The sequence below is a fragment of the Macrotis lagotis genome, chromosome X, assembly GCF_037893015.1.
Source record: "Macrotis lagotis isolate mMagLag1 chromosome X, bilby.v1.9.chrom.fasta, whole genome shotgun sequence".
NCBI classification, from domain to species: Eukaryota; Metazoa; Chordata; class Mammalia; order Peramelemorphia; family Peramelidae; genus Macrotis; species Macrotis lagotis.
This window is the reverse complement of record NC_133666.1, coordinates 573,525,947-573,531,946: the sequence shown is the minus strand read 5'-3', so window position 1 is coordinate 573,531,946 and position 6,000 is coordinate 573,525,947.

Genomic DNA, 6,000 nt, shown 5'->3' with positions numbered 1-6,000 from the left:
GGTGGCAGCTGCTCGAGCCAATTTGTTCAAGGCGTTTAGTCCTGCTATCTGCACTGCCCTGACAATGGATTCAGAAAGTTGTAATTGAGCGTCCACAGTGTTAAACTGGCCACCTCCAGTGAGTTGATTAGTGATTAAGTCAGAGTTATTTGGGTCTATGATCTCAGCCTGTAGCCTGGCCTCTCTCCGCCAGTAGGCAGCCCAGGCGGTGTAATGAGATGACTCCAACACCGCCTGTAAAGTTTCGTCCCAATCTGTGGGGAGCCAGGCGGCGGTCTGGATGTTAGAACTTATGAGCCATTTTACATAGGCAGATCCTGGCCCATAATTATGGACTGCCTCTCTGAGATCTTTGATAAATTTGTACGGTATTGGGCGGCGAACTCTAACCTGTTGGCCGTTTTCTCTTTGCACAAATACTGGGTAAGCAGCTGCTGAGGAAGTAAGATAGTCTAGGTCTTCTTCCTCTACTTCCTCCCCATCCTCCAAAGCCTTATGAATGGCCTGCTGTAATCGAGTCCGGCGGGGTGTCTGGCTGGGGACGGTCGCCCCAGACCCTTCCTTTCCTGTCATCAGTGCATGTCTCCAGCCATCTGCACTCGGTCTGCATATCCCTTGCTTCTCTGTGTGTATATTCGTTTGTTTCACTATCTTACTTTCACTTTTTACCCGGGCAGGCAGCCGACTCACGGCAGCCAATTCCTCCCAAGGGTATTTGGGGGCTGGTTCCCTCAGGTCGTCAAGCCCCTCATCTGGGGGCGGGGGCCATTCAGGTTCCCCTAGTAACGAGGGCCCTGTTTGTGTTTCTCCGGGCACGGCTCCCAGTGGGGGCTGCGGGTCAAGAGCCGCGGCCACCACGGAGTAAATCACAAAGTCCGTGTCCGATAGAAATCCAGGTTTTTCTGTGTTATAAGAGGCCATTTGAGTTCCTACCACTCTCCATGTCTGAGGGTCAATGCCGGTGTGGGAGACCCAAGGGGAGACAACCAATATTTTTTCCACCCAATCCCTACAGTCTTTTATACGGACTCTTATGCCATGAGTCTTTACTAGTGCATGTACTTGACATGCTAATACTCCTGAATCCTCTGGCTGTAAATGCTTAGACATTCCTTTGCCCATGTTTACTCCCTCTAGGTGTCCCGTGGACCTAGGGTGTCTGCCTCTTCTGTTTTTACTTAAACAGGCTTACCTCACTCGGTGGGGTCTTCGGGTGTCCCTGTTCGGGGGCCAGTTCTGTCCGGGGTCTTCTTCCCCGGACCCCCGAGTGAGCTCCTCAGTGGGCACTGCATCGAGCGTCCCCGGTTTTTCCCTCCCCCGGGGATCATCGAGGAGGGACTCAGGCAGACACGTCTTCAGGAGGCATATGTTTTATTAGGTGCAGAGGGATCCCCCGAATAGCTCAGAGCGCTGGTTAATATAGGGAGTTATTTCCGGGCTGCCACCCCAATCCGCCCCGAGGGCAGAACCTACCACCCGATTGGAGCAAGCGACACAGGCCAACCAGGCGAAGCCACTGCTCCCCTTAAGGAGCCGTGTCTTCTCTGGGTTGGTCTGACCTCACTCCCGGGGAGGTCCTATCCACCCAGGCGGTCAGGGCCGACCCCCGACACATGTACATGGAGGAAATAGCAAGAAGACCAGTGTCACTAGTCCATAGTATATATATATATAGAGAGAGAGAGAGAGTGGAATGAAGTATAAGAAGACAGGAAAGGTGAGAAGGAACCAAAAGCTGAAGGCCTTAAATGCCAGAGAGCATTATATTTGATCATAGAGATAATAGGGAACCCCAAGATTATATCCAGTAGGGGAGTGACATGGAAAGATCTACACTATAGGAAAAAAGCATTTAGAGAGATAAACATAAAATGATTGTAGACAGAAAAGAAACGAAATGGAGAGTCAAACCAGAAAACGCCTGAAATAGTTGATGTATGAGTAGTAAGGACCTGTACCCAGGTAATTGTAGAGAAATATGCTGATATGATTTCAGTAATAGGATATTTTGGAAGAGGGGAATATATAAAGGGAGAGATGATGAATTCTGTTTCAGATATGAATCCAGTTCCAAGTCGTCAAGAGGGAACTTCTTTTGAGTTTTCAGCTAATTTTTAGATTTATGTGCTTCTATGATTATGCATATGGTTTCTTCTTTGTATTAGGGGTTTTTCTTAAGATTACTTGACTTTTTCTTCAAGATATATGTGGATATATATGACCTATTAATTGCCTTTTTTCTCTTATCATATGAACAAAGCTCTTCCTTGTACATTGATGTTTTGTTTTTTCATACAACTATCTAATATGCCAAGTTTTAAAAATATTCCATTGAAGAAAGATAGATTCTAGTACTCCCTGTATCTCTTTAATATGTAAATTAAGTGGGGGATTCATTATCTCCCCAAGCATTCCTCAACTACCACTACTACCCAGGATTTTCAAGATCATCCATGTACACTTTCACTATTTCAAGCATAATATATGCTAAAAGTTACTAGAACTGCATTGAAACCCTCATATTATATGTGTGTTCTTAGATTACACTTAATTACTTTCCTCTGATAAATCTAACCCCTGTGAGTAAAACTTATATGTAAAATGTTTAATGCTCTGAAGTTAAAAGGCAAACAAATAAAAAAAAAGAGAGGCCTGAAGTTGGGCAGGACCAATGGAAACTAATAAAGCACAAAAAGGATCAGATAAAAATATAATAAAATTTCCACCAAAGACATTGAAAATTTGCTAATTCCTAAGTCACTATGCATATCTCTGGACACAACTTCTGTACCTAACCCAAATGACTAAAATCTCTGTTTACTGTATTGGTCAGTCTAAAGACAATAACTCTTGTATATGTACATGAGTATATTTGTGTTTGCATATATATATGCTTCTACACATGTATAGAGAGATAGAAATAGATCTTATATTACATTTTAGTTACTTATTTTTCTTTGAAGGACACTAGGTCAAATCAATGAGAATTTAAGTTTCTAATATTTGCTAGCCCTTTTCCTAAAGTATAGGGGATACATAGAAAAGTGAATTCAGTTCCTCCTCTTAAAGAGCTCACAATATAGAGGGAGAGGCAACATACAAATAATTATTTCCAAATAAGTTAATGACAAGAAATTGGAGATTATTTAAAGAAAAATCTAGCATTAATAGAAATGATTACTGCAAAATTTGGGAGTTTTAGCTGCCACTTGTCAAAAGCCAGGAAGCCATGAAACAATGATGAGAAGAGAGAGAATTCCAGGCATGGAGAACAGCTAGTGAAAATGCTATCTCTAAGAAAATAATGTCTTACATGAGGAAGAGTAAGGAAGCCAGTACTTGAATTAGATATAGATAGATGGGAGAAAGGAATTAAAAAACTCACAAAGAAGGCCCTCAGGTTATGATGAAATTTAAAAAATCAAAGAGAAGAAAGCTGGGAAACAGTCTTCAAAGTAGGAGTTCTGATAGGGTTTCATTTCTAAATATATAGAGAATTGTATCAAATTTATAAGATTACAAGTATTCCCCAATTGATAATTGGTCAAAGGATATGAATAGACAGTTTTCAAATGAAGAAATTAAAGCTATATATAATCACATGAAAAAATGCTCCAAATCATTATTGATTAGAGAAATACAAATTAAAATAACTATGAGGTATCATTTCACACCTATCTGATTGGCTAAGATGATGAAAAGGGAATAATGGGAGAGGTTGTGGGAGTATCGGGACTTTAATGCATTGCTGATGGAGTTATGAACTCTCCATTCTGGAGAGCAATATGCAAGCATGCCCAAAGAACAATAAAACTGTTCACACTTTATGATGCGGCAATTCTATTGCCAGGTCTATATACAGAAAAAAAATCATAAAAATTGGGAAAGGTCCCACATGTTGGAATTCCTGAGTCAAAAGGTATGATTATTGCTCTTTGGGCATAGATCCATGTTGCTCTCCAGAAAAGTTGGATCCATTCACAACTCCACTGGCAATGCATCAGTATCCCAATCCTCCCACAACCTTTCCAACATTAATCATTTACCCTTTTTGTCATCTTAGCTAATCTGATAGGTGAGAAATGATACCTCAGAGTTGTTTAATTTGCATTTCTATAATCAATAATGATTTGCAGTATTTTTCATATGATTATATATAGCTTTAATTTCTTCATTTGAAAACTGTCTATTTTTATCCTTTGACCATTATTCAAATGGAGAATGACTTGTCTCCTTATAAATTTGATGCAATTCTCTCTATATATATTTTAACAATGAGACCTTTATCAGAACCCCTAACTGTGAAGATTGTTTCCCAGCTTTCTGCTTTCCTTCTAATTTTGGCAGCATTGATTTTATCTGTGCAAAAATATTTTTAATTTAATATGATCAAAATCATTCCTTTTGCAGTTTAAAATATACTCTATTTCTTGCTTGATCATAAATTCCTCCCTTTTCCGTAGATCTGATAATTTCTTGATCTATTTAATCATCTATGATGTCACACCTTATTTCTAAATTGTGTACCCATGTTGAGCTTATTTTTGGTATAGGGATGTATGAGATGTAGGTCTCTGCCTAGCTTTTGCCACAAAATCTTATCTAAATGATTGCAATAACCTCCAATTTGACTCTGATTCCTTTTCACCCTCTTTAATCAATCATTTATATATCTGCTAAATGTTTCTCTTATTAGTTGGGTAACTATATTAGATTGTCTCTTCTGCTTGAAGTTTGAAACCATTTACATCAAACCATTATTTCTAGACTGATTTTATGTCAAACCACACATTTACATACTTCCACACATAGAGCATACATACTCCACATAAACACATATTCAACATTCCAAACTTATTGTTTTCATTCCTCATTTCTCTGCCTTTTGGAAACTATATGAAGACAACTCAAATTCTAAGGACCGTTCCTACTCTTCCCAATTTTATTAATTCTCTTTCTCTCCCAAATCAATAAATTTACATGTATGTGTGTATGAATGGCATCTACTTATATGTTTGGCTTATTAAGGACACGGACTTTTTATTTTGCCATTGAATACCAAAGTTCTTATACAATGCCTACCACATTATATTTGTTAAATTGAATTGAACTGAGAAAAAATTTTTGCTAGAAATTTTTTAGACAATTCTTCTTCATGAAGAAAATAGCCAACATGGAGAATAGGCAGGAACTCACTCAAGCTCTTCCCCAAACCATTCCAAATATCCCTAAATTATGACTCTAAATAAATTCTAGTATGCCAGAACTCACAAAAAGATGGAATGAAACAATTTTCCAGTCCAAGTCAACTTCAAAGATTGGCTAGGACAGATCTGTTTCACCCTGGTGAGAGAAGAGCTGAGTGAAGCACTGGCTCTGCCAGTTTGGAGCAGTCTCAGCAATCTGAACAGGAAGCAAAGCGATTGAGTCAATGGAAGTGGTGGCAGTTTCCTTACCTATCAACTCAGAGACTGCCAAGAACAACTTAAAAGTTCAACAGGAAAAGTCTGTCACACCAGAGTGATAGTGGAACACAATCCAGCATAGGTCTCAGCAAGGCACCTGACCCCAGCAGACCAGGAGTAGTCTTTGGGGTTCATTGAATGAGGAGTGGTAGCTACTTCAGCAACTCTCATTCATAGATGGTAAGAGAGTCTGAAGGTAGTTAAAGAGATCTCTTTGGGGGATGCTATTGCTTTGTCTAAAATGAGTCTCAGTTACAGGTCACAGTCCCAGGAAGAAGAGAAGGAGTAACAACAGACTTTGATGCCATAGTGGAGGAAAAGCCCTCTTCACAGTTCCAGGGCAAAAGGGAATGCTTGTAGTTGCCCACAGATCAGAGTGTGAGTGTTGCCAGAAAATGTGTCCAGTTAAAAGTTTCAAGGATCTGAGCAAATGGGAAAGAATTCCATTACAAGACTGACTCTGATCCAGAAGAATTTAGATTTAAAAAAACTTATCTAGGTATTACTGTTGTTATCAGAATCTAAGGAAAAGAAA